General features: G+C 48.1%; 1 protein-coding gene across 9 annotated transcripts in view; it reads left to right on the forward strand.

The window, feature by feature from the left end:
• PPARD (peroxisome proliferator activated receptor delta) overlaps positions 1–15,322 on the forward strand; it is an 89,991-nt gene that overhangs the window by 42,213 nt on the left and 32,456 nt on the right. The window contains exon 1 of one of the 9 annotated variants that reach the window (XM_017870061.1): positions 11,428–11,633. The exons of the other annotated variants lie outside the window; for them this stretch is intronic. The gene's annotated coding sequence lies outside the window, so the exon portion shown is untranslated. Of the gene's footprint in view, positions 1–11,427; positions 11,634–15,322 lie in introns of those variants that run through there. 9 annotated transcript variants of the gene reach the window in all.

A 15,322-nucleotide genomic window follows, 5' to 3' on the forward strand; every position in this document is an offset into this window, starting at 1 on the left:
TGACTGAGTTAGGTAGTCTGTAGTCTCAGACAGTTGCAGAAGCTCCATCAGGTCGTGAGCAACCCAGGCTCCTTACAGTTCCCTGCCCTGCCATTCTTAGGGTGTGGCTGCTGTCCTCATGGTCCAAATGGTTGCCATGATTCCACATCTCACAGTGAGATAGAAAAAGACAGAAGAATGATGTCTCACCTCCCTTCTAAGGAGACTTCAACAAAGCCTGCCTCTACCACTTTCTGTGACTGAGTGAGAGTTAATTCATATCTCAGAGCTAATTAACCTCATTTTTGTTTTTTGTTTTTGTGTTTTGTTTTGTTTTGTTTTGTTTTGTTTTGTTTTGTTTTGAGACAAGGTCTTACTTTGTCGCCCAGGCTGGAGTGCAGTAGCATGACCTCGGCTCACTGCAGCCTCGACCTTTCGGGCTCAAGCAGTCCTCCCTACTCAGCCTCCCGAGTAGCTGGAACTACAGGCACATGCACCACACCCAGCTAATTTTTTAATTTTTTCGTAGAGATTGGGGGTCTTGTTATGTTGCCCAGGTTGGTCTTGAACTCCTAGGCTCAAGTAATCCTCGTGCCCTGGCCTCCCAAAGTGCTGGGATTACAGGAGTGAGCCACTGCCCCAAACCAGGTACCTCATTTGTAAAACAGGCGTGATAACGCTTAGTGCAGGAGTGAGAGGATCAGGGAGCACACATACATACAAAGTGCTTGGTGCTGATGCCCAGCCTGCAGCACCTGTTCTCTAAATCATAGCAGCAATTGCTGCTGCGGCATACTTCTCTTTCTCCTCTCTCCACCACTCCATCTCGCCAGGGTCTCTGCCTTGCCTGTCAGGCTCCCCTTTCCTTTGCTCCAGCCTTTTGCATCTGTTCCTCCCCGCATTCTCCTGTCATCTCTCTTCCCTGCGCCTCATTTTCCTGCTCTCCTCCTGCCTCTATCCCTCATCTTCTGTTCAGTGTCTCCTTCTCCTCCTTGAACTACCTCTTCCTTCTAGTGCCTCTGTCCTGACCTCCAGTGAACAATAATTCTTTGTAACTTAATGACAAATTATCATTACGTTACAAAGACCAGAGGCTAGAAGTGGTGATTGGCCTTGTAAACTGTAGGTCAGCGATGAGTAATTTAAGAAAACTAAATTTGGGCCAGGCGCGGTGGCTCACGCCTGTAATCCCAGCACTTTGGGAGGCCGAGGCGGGTGGATCACAAGGTCAGGAGATGGTGACCATCCTGGCTAACTTGGTGAAACCCTGTCTCTACTAAAAATACAAAAAATTAGCCAGGCATGGTGGCGGGCACCTGTAGTCCCAGCTACTGGGGAGGCTGAGGCAGGAGATTGGCGTGAACCCAGGAGGCAGAGCTTGCAGTGAGCCGAAATCGCGCCACTGCACTCCAGCCTGGGTGACAGAACGAGACTTCGTCTCAAAAAAAAAAAAAAAAAAAGAAAACTAAATTGAATTGGTTTACTCATGAATCAGTTAGGAATTCTGTTTGGCAGCTAGAACAGAAATAGCAGTGGCTTAAACCGGTAGAAATTTTTTCTATTGTGATAAGAAATTTAGAGGGGATAGTCTAGGGCTGGTCTCTCTGCTCCGCCATCCTTAGTGCAGGGCTTCCAACCCCAAGGTTGTATCATGGTCTGAGATGGCTGCGGGAGCCCCAGCCATCATGTCAGGTTCTAGGGAGAAAGCAGGAAGAAGAGAGCAAAGGCAGGAAGAACACATGCTCCATCTTAAGGAGCTTTCCTGCAAGTCCCACCAAATAGCTTCAGCTTCTCCTCATTGGCCTCCATTAGATGCAAGGGAGGCTGAGACATCGTTTAGCTGGGCACATTGCTACTTGAAGCAGAATTGGGATTCTGTCACTAAGAAAGAAGGGGAGAATAGATATTGAGTAAACAGTTAGCAGGGTCTGCGGCCATTCATTCAGCATTAATTTAGCACCTACAGTCTACTAGTTATAAAGAACAGTCAAGGTGCCCCATTCCAGAGGGAAGACGGAGAAGTAAACAATACAGTACAGAGGATGGGTGAGGAGGAGGGGGAGAATGGAGAAAGGCACAAAGTGGGTATCTCACATACCCTCCAGGGCGCATTCTCGAGTTCATCATGCAGACATTCTTGCCTGTAGTTTGTTTCCTCTATGTCCCCTCCTCTGCTCTCTCCTTTTTGTCATTGTCACCATTGTTGTTGTTGGGGTTTGTTTTTGCCCCTCCATTCTGACGTCAGCAGTAGCCTCTGGAACCTTAGGAAACAGAAATAGTTGGCTTAGTGGGAAGCTCTGGGATGGAAGCCATGTGTTTGAAGAGCCAAGTCCCAGGCCTATTAGGCAATTAGAGGCCAGTGGCAGGAGAGCATTCATTCCTGGACATGCCATGGCACTGCCAGGAGACTTTACTCCAGGAACGGGGTCGTTGTCAGGAGGCATGTTCTAACCAGGCACCTGATATCACCTGTACTGTGCTTGCCATAAAATGAAATTTTAGAGCAGTAAAATTCTCCAGGTCCTGTGAAATGGGTATAATTGTTTCACTCACATTAATTTAACCAGAGGTCTTGGTATGCTATCATGTTAATTATGTGTAAAAATACTTCTACTTACTAAAAAATTTACTGACAATTAGACATTGATATTCCTTCTTGGAACTCAAAAATTCTAGGAATAACTTGGGAGACCCACATTATCTTTCATTCTGATCGCAAGAACATCTATTGCTGTTTCCTTTGGGAAGTTAGAGAGGCAATGGGAAGCCTGCTGCAGAGATTTTCTAAACAGGCATATCCCAGCCCCTAAGGAGTTTGAAAGTGTCAGAGAAGGCTAAAGGATTAAAAGATTATTTGTTCTGGCACAGTGCAATTCTTATGAGGTCGTACCCTGGGCAGGTTACCCTCCTGTCCTCAGTTTCCTCATCTGTCAAATTTTGATCCTATGGATCCTCCCCAACAGGGCTGTGATGGAGATGAAGAGACACATGGGAAGCATTCAGTATGTGTTGTTATTATTATTATTATTACTATTATTATTATTATTATTAGTGCTACTGGTAGTGCTAGCCCACTAGCCCACTGGGTAGTGATTGCACCCATATGTTGGGGCCAGAGTGTGGAAAGCCTTGGATCCCACATGAAGGAGTTGGATTTTGTGGGCAAGGGTGTGACAGATCATGGCTGGGCTTAGAAATGTCACTGACAGGAGTGGAGAGCCAGATCTAGGTGAGGAGTGGGCAGGGCTTGAACCCGACCAGTCAAGGAAAGGGGAGAATGGATAAGTGAGTGGTGAGAGAGGACCCACTGGTGCTGGAGTTTAGCCTGTGTGCCCGAGGGATGGTGTCCCATTGACTTGGGTGGGAAGCACTAGAGGTATAGCGGTTGGGGTGGCAGGAGGGGAAATAAGCATATGGTGATCAGCTCAGCAAACAAATGGAGAACTTGCTGCCTGCCAGGGACACCTGTGGCCTGGCATGAAGATAATTGATTGTGTTTTGAACACATTATGAGGCCTCTGCGAGGCCTCTGTGTGGTGTTTACACAGTCAGCAGGAGAGAGACCCCGGACAGTGGTGTGGGATGCAGTCACGGTGTGTGAAATTGCCAGTGGCTGGATTGTGCAGTGGATGGATTGAGCAGGGAAGCCAGCCAAGAACAGAATGGGGTGGGGAGGGCGGTGGGGGTAGGGAAGGAGGATCATCATTTCAAGGACGGGTGAAGGAGGAGCAAGCAGAGTGCAAAGCCCCCAGAGGGGAAGGCAATCCTTATGAGGTTTGACTGTGACCCTGGGCAAATTACCCTCCTGTCCTCAGGAGGAAGTGGTTGACAGAACCATTGCAGCAGTGAGATGGAACAGGACCAGGACAGCAGCCAAGGGCCTCTTAGATGGCGGGGGCGGTGGAACAAGAGGAGGTCATCCAAGACCTCCAAGAGAGCTGTTTCAAAATGGGAGGAGAAAGCAGTGTTCCTCTGGTGGTGGTTCTAATGCTTTGTATTTGAAGTTCTTAGTCATTTTCAAGGCCCTTCGCATTCTTTGCATCATGCTGTCTCACCAGCCTGTCAGGCAGTAGAGGTTGGCCCCATCATACAGCTGAGAAGCTGAGGCAGAGCCTAGCCAACCCACCTGACCCATGCTGGGCAAGGAAGACTTGCTTCCTAAAGGAGGGTCTTCCTCAAGGGCAGAACGGACCTAGCTAGGTGAGGAAGGAGGCCAGCTGGAAGGGAATGTCCAAGACCTGGGGCCATGTGTTGAGAGCAAGGTGTATTTGACCTGGGGGAGTGGTGGGAGAGCAAGCTAGAAAGGGAAGCAAGCCTGGATCAAGATGGGCCTTGTACCATCAGAAGTTGGGATTTTTTCTGACAGTAGCAGGGAGTTTTAAAGATTTCTAAACAGGGAATTACATATGATCAGGTTTGTGATCTAGAAAGATTAGTCTTGCTGCAGACAGGGAAGGAGGCAAAGAGTGAAGCAAAGGACCCTCTTAGAGACTGTTGCAGTAATTCAGATGAGAAGGATGAGAGTTGACCAGGCTCGGTGGCTCACGCCTGTAATCCTAACACTTTGGGAGGCCAAAATGGGAGGATCACTTGAGGCCAGGAGCTTGAGACTAGCCTGGTCAACATAGCGAGAATCCCAACTCCTTTCTTTTTTTTTTTAAGAAAAAGAAAATAGAAAGAGCGTGAGAGAAATGATGATACTGAATTAGGGAGATACTGAGAACTTAGATGAACAATACTTGGTTGCCAGACATGGTGGCTCACACCTGCAATCCCAAACCTTTGGGAGGCTGAGGCAGGAGGATTGCTTGAGACCAGCCCAGGCAATGTAGTGAGACCCCCATCTCTACAAATTTGTTTTTTTAGTGAGCCAGTTGTGGTGGTACACACCTGTAGTCCCAGCTACTTGGGAGGCTGAGGTGGAAGGATTGCATGAGCCCAGGAGGTTGAGGCTACAGTGAGCTGTGGTCATGCCACTGCATTCCAACCTGGGTGACAGAGCGAGACCCCATCTTAAAAACAAACAAACAAATACTTGGTTCATTTGGTACTTGGCTCTTTGGATCTTGGGGAATATTGGAGATGACGGAACAACTTCAAGGAGACCGATTTCAAGGTCAAGACTCCTGCCAAGACTCCACCCAGATATAAAACAGGAAAATGATAATAGAATCTACCTCACTGTTGGCCTGGCAATGGGAGTTTGTTGATAACCCTGAAGATGAACTCCTCAAGGTGAAGAGCAAGGCTTCAGAATGGGCTGCTCGATAGATGTGAGAGGCAGAGACAGACCTGGCCTTGCAGAAAGGTTGCTGCAGTCTTTCTCCTACCATCTCCAGCACAGGATGGTTTCTGGGTCCAGGAGGCCCTGTCTTGTGCTGCGTGGGGCCCTTAGTGTGGTGAAAACTGGCAGCACCCTGGAGGTCTTTGTTGCTTCTGCCCTTTCCTTTAGATTGCATCTCCCAATCTTGGCTTATACATTTGTCAGGAGGTGGGGAAGCCTGCTTTTCCCGCCTGACAAATTTATAAACTGGAAATTGATCCAGTCCTGGGTCAGTTTGGGTCACACAACAGGGTGGGCAGTGTTGACCCACAGAGGGTCCTGGGCCCCTTATTCCTCTCTGGCCCTAGGCTCTGAGCTCCCAGGTTTTGACTGCCAAGCAAAAGGTGGAGTTGCATCCGTTGTTGCTCTTTACCAGGCCCCCAAGGGTTGCTGTCGGTGAGCTCACAGGCTCTTTTCTTCTCTCTGCTTTAACTAGTGCTGAATTTCTGACCCCAGGCCTGTTGCAGCATCTGTGTGGCTTCTGAGGCCGGAGCCCAGATTTCAGCAGGCTGCCCATGGTTTACCCTCAGGATGAACTCTAGGAAGCTGGGGAGCACTCTGGTGGTGGTATAAGTTCAGCCCCTCATTTTAGTTTATTTTTATGTTAAAATGTTTATTAATACAAACACATAGATCAGAATGTTGTATGACAGAAAGGGACTGACTGGAGTCAGGATCTCCCACCCCAGCCCCAGGGGTGAAGGTAAAGGTGATTGGTTTCCTGGCTATCCTTCTTTCCATAGTTTTTCCATGTGCACTCTCATGTGCGTGTGTTCTTATCCTCTTCCTGCTCTTAACCGTGGCAGTGGGGAGCACACTAACTTGCTCTGACACCTAGTTTTTTTTTTTATTGAGTGTATCTTGGGAATCTTTCCACATCAGCATATACAGATACACTGCATTCCTTTTTTTGGAGATGGAGTCTCGCTCTGTCTCCTAGGCTGGAGTGGAATGTGGCACGATCTCTGCTCACTGCAACCTCCACCTCTCAGGCTCAAGCAATTCTCCTGCCTCAGACTCCCAAGTAGCTGGGGTTACAGGCGCCCACCACCACGCCTGGCTCATTTTTGTGTTTTAGGTAGAGATGGGGATTCACCATGTTGGCCAGGCTGGTTTCAAACCCCTGACCTCAAATTATCTGCCCACCTATACCTCCCAAAGTGCTGAGATTACAGACGTGAGCCACCACGTCCGGCCATTCTTTTTTTAAAAAAAAAAACTTTTTTGTTATACATATGATGTGTGTTAAGTGGACTGTGGCTTATAAAACCTCTTCACAGATGTTTTCCAGTATGATCCTTCTAGCCCTGTGAGGAAGACAGACCAGAAGAATTTTTTTGCAGCTTAGGATACTCTGCAAACAAGGAGGAGGTGAGAGGAGTTGGGGCTTGTTTAATGCAGACTAAAACAGGATCTTTCCTTTGAGAGACTGAGACAGGATGGGGAGCAGGCTGTAGATGTGCACACATACCCGCTCAGAGAGAACGTGTAAGGCAGCATCTGCAGAGGAGCGTGGTGGGCAGCACGTGCCGCGGGGGCAGGAAGAGGAGAGCTTCCGGGAAGGGGATGGAACTTGAGCCAAACCTTTTTTTCAAAAAGAGGGGAGGGCCGGCGCGGTGGCTCATGCCTGTAGTCCCAGCACTTTGGGAGGCTGAGGCGGGCGGATCACGAGGTCAGGAGATCGAGACCATCCTGGCTAACATGGTGAAACCCCGTCTCTACTAAAAATACAAAAAATTAGCCGGGTGTTGTGGCGGGTGCCTGTAGTCCCAGCTACTCGGGAGGCTGAGGCAGGAGAATGGCGTGAACCCGGGAGGCGGAGCTTGCAGTGAGTTGAGATTGCACCACTGCACTCCAGCCTGGGCAACAGAGCGAGACTCCATCTCAAAAAAAAAAAAAAAAAAGAGGAGAGGCTGGGTGCAGTGGCTCACACCTGTACCCAGCACTTTGGGAGGCTGAGGTGGGCAGATCACTTGAGGTCAGGAGTTTGAGACCAGCCTGGGCAGCATAGCGAAACCCCATGTCTATTAAAATTACAAAAATTAGCCAGACATGGTGGTGCACACTTGTAATCCCAACTACTTAGGAGGCTGAGGTGGGACGATCACTTGAACCTCGGGTGTGGAGGTTACAGTGAGCCGAGATCATGGCACCACACTCCAGCCTAGGTGACAGAGTGAGACTCTGTCTCAAAAAAAAGAGGGGAAGGTAGGAATGAGACAAAGGAAAAGGGGAGGAGGGCATTTCAGGCAGGAGAGCAGTATGGGCAGAAGGTGCAAACACGTGGCAGAGGGTTGGTATCCATGGACACGCTTCCACCACCCTGGTCTAATCATTGACTTAGCAGACATCTAAATGCCTGCTGTGTGCCCAGCACTGTAGAGGGCCACAAGGCAGCAGGAACCTCTCAGTGCCTGCCCTCTGTGGGCTCTGACTCCAGCCAGGAGAAACTGGATGCACAACAGCAGGCAAAACTAACTGATGGTGATAGAGGTCAGCATAGTGGTTACAGCTGGGCACAGTGACTCACGCCTATAATCCCAGTACTTTGGGAGGCCGAGGTGGGAGGATAGCTTGAGCCCAGGAGGCTGAGGCTGCAGTGAGCCCTGATCAGGCCACCACTGCATTCCAGCTTGGCCTGGACAACAGAACAAGACCTTTTCTCAAAAAAAGCAGAGTAGTTACTTCTTATTGTGGGGATTAGCTGGTCAGGGGCACAAAGAACCTTCTGGGGTGCTGGAAATGTTTACTGTCTTGACCTGGGTGATGGGTTTTTTTTGGTTTGTTTTTTGTTTGTTTGTTTTTTTTTTTTTGAGACGGAGCCTTGCTCTTGTACCCCAGGCTAGAGTACAATAGCGCGATCTCAGCTCACTGCAACTTCCACCTCCTGGCTTCAAGCGATTCTCCTCTCGAGTGACTGGCACTACAGGTGACTGGCGAGCCTCTCGAGTGACTGGCACTACAGGTGCCTGCCACCCTGCCTGGCTAATTTTTATATTTTTAGTAGAAACGGGGTTTCACCATGTTGGCCAGGCTGGTCTCTAACTCCTGACCCCAGGTGATCCACCTGCCTCGGCCTTCCAAAGTGTTGGGATTATAGGCATGAGCCACCGCGCCCGGCCTGGGTGATGGTTTTATGGTGGTATATAAATGTAGGAATTTATGGGGCTTATTATACTTAAGATTAATGCAGATTGCATGCTCTAACCATGAGTATGTTATACCCTAATTATAAATCAAGCAGGCAAATAAATAGCACATTCCCCAAAATAAAGAATTAAAATACAATAGCAAGAAAATGTGCAAAGAGCTATGCCTGGGAAAATACAGGAAGTGTATCGCTTTGAGAGGATGAGAGGTGAGATTTCAGACCCTCACCCTCTATCACTGTGTCATTTCTGAAGGCCTCTGGTGACTTTCTTTGCCCCTCTACAACCTTATAGTCATTGGAACCAAAGGGTGGAACCCCGGGCCTCAGAATTAAGTCTACACACCTTAGCAACTAGGAATTCAAGGCTAGCCAGGTCCTGGCCCTTTATCTGTCCTTCAGAGAGTGGGGTGCAGCAGCCAAAGTGGACAGCTCGCCATTCCCAGATGTGCCCTGTGTTCTTGGCTGCCTTGCCTGACTCACCTTGGCCTTCCCTGGGAGTGCCTTTTCTAGTTTTCTGGCCCAGCTAGAAGAAGGGCCATTATACCTACTCCAGAATCATCCCGGCTGCTCCCAAGTTGGAATATTTCTTCCTCCACAGTGGCCACCTCTTATGTGGCCTCCATCACACAGTTTGTATACCTACCTCTTCAAGGGCAGGCTGTGTTTTACTCCTTTTGTCATCTCTCCCCATAGGGGTCTAGGTCAGTGCTTTTGTACGTGGTGCCTGAAACAGTCCCATAAATGATATTTTATTTGAGTGGGTCTCTCTGGCTGGAGCTACTAGATGGAAGATTGCCATGTGGGAGCAGGGGTCATAACAAAGGCTGGCCATCAAGATGCTGGTGCTTCCAAATTCCCAACAGTTATTAACTTGTTGGATTGAGGAACAAGTAATAGAAATTCCCTGGAATTCCCAAAAACATGTTATTCTATATCTTTCGTAACACTTTATGGGTTTTTAAATAAGGAGTGGTCATAATAATAAATGGAATTATTTTTTCTGTGACAAAATTTCAGTTGTTTCTGTAAAAAAAAAAAGAGAAAAAAGATATAACATTAAATGCATAGTTTGGTGGTTTGGTTGGGCACAGTGGCTTACACCTGTATTCCCAGCACTTTGGGAGGCCAAGGCAGGAGGATGGCTTGAGCTCAGGAGTTTGAGACCAGCCTGATAACAGAGAAAGATTTTGTCTCTACTAAAAATCAAAAAAATCAGCCAGTGTGGTGGCATATGCCTGTAGTCCCAGTTACTCAGGAGGCTGAGGCAGGAGGATCACTGGAGCCCAGGAGTTTGAGGCTGCAGTGAGCTATGATAGCACCACCCTGGTTGGTGACAGTCTGGGTGACAGAGCGAGACCCCATCTCAAAAATTAAAATAATAAAATAAATGCATAGTTTATTGTTATTATGGACAAATATATTATGATATAAGATTTATATATTTCATTAGCATGTAAAAATGATCTCTACCTGATATAGGCATCTGATAATAGAAAATGCAGAAGAGAGCATTAACACAAAATGAATGCCAAATAAAAATCACTTAATGATTTAAGAGTAATACTACACATATTTAATATTTAAAAGTTACACTTAAAGGTTAAAACTAGAGAAAAGTTAAAAAAATAATACAATGAACTTCTGTATTTCCTTCACCAAGATTTGCCAGTTGCTAACAGTTTCGTACATTTGCTTCATGTTGTATCATAGATTGTCCACATTCCATGTTTGTTGGATCGTTTCTTTGTGATTAGATTCGGGTTTACGTTGTTGGTGGGAACCCACATAGGTGATGTGTGCTTCCTGTTGCTTACATCAGGAGGCACAGTGGTGCCAGCTGACCCTAGTAAAGGTGATGCTAACTTGATTCACCTAGTTAAGTTGGCATCTGTGAAGTCTCCTTTTGTATTAAGGCAGTGGACTTTGAAAGGACTTTTCCCTGACTTTGGGAATTGCTGACAGCCATTTAGGAAAAGAGACCACCGTTTTCTCTGTCATGTGTAGCTGCAGTTAAGAAACATCCTAGTATAGTCAGACAAGCTCTGGAGGCCGGTATGCCAGGACCTGGGACCAAGCTCTCCAGCCATCTCTCCCTGTGACCATAGCCAAGTCATCTCTGAGCTATGTAAGATTGTACATATAAGGAAATAGACACTCAGAGAAGTGAAGCAGTTTGCCCAAAGCTACTCAGCTAGTGAGTGACAGAGCTAGGATTCAAACCCATTTTTGTTTGGGGACAAAGCCCTGCCCTTGTCCTTGTGCCAAGCTGCCTCCTTTGTTAGGTGGCTGGTTGTTGTTATTGTGTCACTGAGCACTGGGAAGTAGTGCTCAGAACCAAGCAGAAGAGCACCAAGCCTTGTAGGCCCTGACAGGTGAGAGGGAAGAGAGAGGTGCCTTGCTTCATCCATCTGGACTGCCCTTAGAATTCCTGGGCCAATTTGGGGATCCCAGGCACCAACCCTAACATGGGCCAGTGCCAGTGCCAGGTACATGCAGCGTGTACTTCCTGGTCTGGGCAGGCGGAGGCTGGAACGGCACCAGCAGCTCACCTCTGTAACGCAGCACTGAAGTATTTATTTCAAGGGTGGCTCAGAGAAGTGAAACAGTTTGCCCAAAGCAAACCGGTTCCTCCCCTGCATGTGGCAGGCTGTCCTGCAAGCTGGTTGGACGCTCCCCAGCCACCCTTGAAATAAATGCTTCCATGCTGTGTTACAGAGGTGAGCTGCTGGCACCGTTCCAGCCTCCGCCTGCCCAGACCGGCAAGTACAGGCTGCACGTACCTGAGAGTGGCCCACTTTAGGGTTGATGCCTAGGATCCCTAGATTGGCCCAGGAATTCCAAGGGCAGCCCAGGTGGATGAAGGAAGGTATTGCCTCAGCCTGCCTGGGTTCCTTGGGGGAGAGAGGGAGACAGGAAGCATTAATGGGGGAAAGGTGTGCCAAGCCTTGCCAAGCAGGTCATTGTGGGTGGGGAAACACCGCCTACGTGCTTGGGACGCCCCAGGATTTGGGTGGAGGTTCTTGAGGAGGCAGCGAGAAAGGAGGGCTGTAACAGCGACTCTGGAGCACGCTAGAATGGCTCTTAGTGACCTTCTGCTCTGGTGACCCACCAGCAGCCCACCAACCTGTCATCTTCCAGTTAGCAGCCATCCCCAGGGCCAGTAGCACCTGAGAGCACTTGGTAAGTAGAAAGACCCAGCGTCTGCTCCTCATATTACCCCGGTGTCCTTCCCCAGAGCAGTTGTTTTGGGGGAAACTGGCTCCGGCTGAAGCAGGAAATGGTGCTGCTTGTCAAGGTCATGTTGTCCTGTTGCTATAGAACTGAGAGACCCTGAGGATCAGCCCTCTCAGGTTCCAGTTGCCTCTCTTTACACTATTCATCCTCATAGGCCACCAGGAAGGGGGCCAAATTCGGGACCAGGGCCAGTGGCTTGGTGAGGCATAGGCTGTGCTGTATGGGCCCTGTAGGGAGCTCTGGGGAGTTCTTATTCCCCTGGCTCATGGCCACCTTCGACCCTGCATCTTGGAGAGACCCCGAGGGCTCTGGCAGCCAAGTGAGCAGGAGTGGAGAGACGGGGCACCTTGGGAGGGAGAGCCCCGGAAGGAAACAGGGTTTATAGACAGACTCCTGGTCATCACTGCTTGTAATGCTCACTCAGGGAACAGAGGCAGTGCTTTACCTGACTCAAGAGAGTCCCTTCTGTCTCCTGCTGGATGGGCTGAGATCCGGACTGGTTAGAAGCCCAACATGACCTGGCGTGTGAGACCTTGCACTCTCTGAATGAATTCCCCAAGTGTCATCAATAAGTCACTCTGGTTCTGGCATTTCCCTATCTTATCGCACACACCCCTTCTCCTGGCTCTGAGTCCTGAGGAGTGAGATTGCAGTTTTTGACCCATGTTCTTACTGAGAGCCGGCTGTCATGCAGGTATAATATAAAATCCAGAAGCTGCTGTCAGAATTATGTGAGAATTGGGAGGTGACAGCATGGGCCAATTTTCTGAATCTCTAGGGTGCTTTGATGCTTAAGAAGTCTTTCTGGGCTCCCTGAGATTTGAAACCTCTTGTTTTATCTGTCCTTTCACTCTGGTTCTTCCTTTCCTCTCTTGGGGACTTCATGCTTCTCAAATATTTGTTAAGTGCGTGCTTATATGGGACCTTAGAAAGCAATCAGCTAGGCATGCACTTGGAAAGGCACAGGAGGACTGAGAACAAGACTAAACATTTCTGTAAGATTGAGCAGCAGGAGAGCTTTGCTTCTTTACTGGTGTCAGTATGTGCCTGCAGCTCCTGGGCTGCCTTTACTTGAGTGAGATCCATTTACAAGACTCCTGACTCTTCTACTCCACTTTATTACAAAAGATGTTGATGCTCATTTTAAAAACAATTTAAACTACAAACATGAATAAAGGTATTTATCCCCCAACCAGTCCCCCTCATTCTCCCTTCCCTCCTGTTCTTAGACTGGTTTCCCCTCCCGGTAGTTTAGGTTGTGGGGCAAGTGTGTGTAGCTCTGCATCAGTGTCTTAAACAAAATGAGTGTGTCACAGATGCGCAGCTCGGCCACTCACTGTTTTCTTCAACTGTATGTCACGGCCATCCTGCCATGGCACCATGTCTGTGTCACCTGCTGCTCTTGGGCATCTGCAGAGAATTCCATGACATGGATCTTGAGGTAGGCGTCTTCAGCTTTTTCTGCTTCATCTTATTCTCTACAATTGTTTATATCATGCTTGTAAAACCTTTTTAAAAAAAAAAAAAAAAAAGCTTACTAGACACAGCACATGTTCATTTTAGAAAATGTAGAAAAATCAGATAAGCAGCAGGGCATGGTGACTCACGCCTGTAATCTCAGCACTTTGGGAGACCAAGGCAGGCAGATCACCTGAGGCCAGGAGATTGACACCAGCCTGGCCAACGTGGTGAAACCCCATCTCTACTAAAAATACAAAAATTATCTGGGCATGGTGGTGCACACCTGTAGTCTCAGCTACCTGGGAGACCGAGTTGGAAGAATCACTTGAACCCAGGAGACGGAGGTTCCAGTGAGCTGAGATCATGCCACTGTACTCCAACCTGCGTGACAGAGTGAGACCCTGTCTCCCCGCCCCCTGCCAAAAAAAAAAATCAGATAAGCAATTAAAAAAAATAGAAATGACCCCTAAGAGGTAACATTTTGGTGTGTATAATACAAGTGTCTTTTACATTTGCTCCCTCATCTCAGCATTGCCACTGCCATTAAAGAAGGCCCATGGTCATTAGTCCCATGTCACAGATAGAAAGCCTGAGCCACAGAGAGGGTATCAGGTTGCCCAGAGGTACACAGCGTAGTAAAGACAGGACTGGGGGCATACCTGTCATATAATTCAGCACTAGTGCCCTCTCCACTGTAGCCCACTCACTGTCTTCGCACCTTGGGCATTGAACTGCCTTATCCAAAGGTTAATAGACAGATGACTGCTTGAGGAAAGTCCCTGATTGACTTAGGAGAAGAGGTAGAAGACATGCTCTTCAGGTTTACAGATGATATGAGACGAGGGATTGTTTGCGCTTTGGAGAACAGAATCGGGCTTAGAAAACCCTCAAAGAGCTCTAATAACAGGTCAGGAGCAACAGGATAAACTTTGGAAGAGGTGGATGTAAAGGGACCCCCTTCTATTTCCGTAAGCACAGGAAGGTCTGACTTGATGTTCAGGCAGTGACGACTGGTCTGCCTGGGAGTCATAGTGGACTGTAAGCAGTGGGACATGTCATTTCAACACTTTAACTTCATCTTATTTCCTGGGAGTGTTAGGAGCCACACATCAAGAGGACATGATGAACTAAGGAGGAGGGTTTGGGAACCTGTCAAATGACAAATGCTGCAGTGACAGAGGTTTCACCTAGAGAAGATAGGTTTGGGGAGGAAAAGGTGCAGGCCAAGACTTGGTGACCAGGACCAGGCACGAAAGGACCAGGAATGGCAGTTAGTTGAAGGGAGAGTCTAATCGGTCAGGATATAGAACACCTTTTTAGCATTCGAGTCCAGGAATGGTAGTGAGAGGCAGTACAGTAGAGTGGTTAAGAGCTCCTGCTCTCATGGCTTACTGGCTCCTGGCTCCTAGAGTCTTGGAAGTTACCTCACTCTTCCATGCTCCAATTTTCTCATCTGTAAATGGGGATAATGGGTACCTGCCTTATAGTCCACTTTTAAAACCTAAGGGAGTTACTCCATGAAAGCAGCTTAGAATAATGCCTGGCACACATAGGTGCTATGCACTGTTTGATTCACATGGAAGCTGGGTAGGCTCCATGGAAGAAGAGTTGTAGAAGGTCTTCTGCATGCATCTGGTATGACATGCTTCCCCAGCCTTCTCCATTCCCTGCCTCCCTGTCTCCTTGTTTCTTTCTCCATCTTCCTCTCCTGGGCCTAGGATCCTATATTTCCCCTATCTAGAATACCCTACCCCTCAATCTTTATTTTCTTCTTTGAAACTCTTATTTTCTTTCTTCTTCTTCTTCTTCTTCTTTTTTTTTTTTTTTTTTTTTTGAGACAGAGTTTCATTCTGTCACCCAGGCTGGAGTTCAATGGCACAATCTCGGCTCACTGCAAGCTCCACCTCCCGGGCTCACGCCATTCTCCTGCCTCAGCCTCCCAAATAGCTGGGACTACAGGTGCCCGCCACCACGCCCGGCTAATTTTTTGTATTTTTAGTAGAGACAGGGTTTCACCATATTAGCCAGGATGGTCTCAATCTCCTGCCCTCATGATCCGCCCGCCTCAGCCTCCCAAAATGCTGGGATTATAGGCGTGAGCCACCGCGCCCGGCCCTGTTTCTTCTCTTTTCAGGCTTCTCCAGATTACTCTAATTCTTGGACTAACGGCCTTT

Source organism: Rhinopithecus bieti, unplaced genomic scaffold, assembly GCF_001698545.2.
Source record: "Rhinopithecus bieti isolate Rb0 unplaced genomic scaffold, ASM169854v2 scaffold_4553, whole genome shotgun sequence".
NCBI lineage: Eukaryota > Metazoa > Chordata > Mammalia > Primates > Cercopithecidae > Rhinopithecus > Rhinopithecus bieti.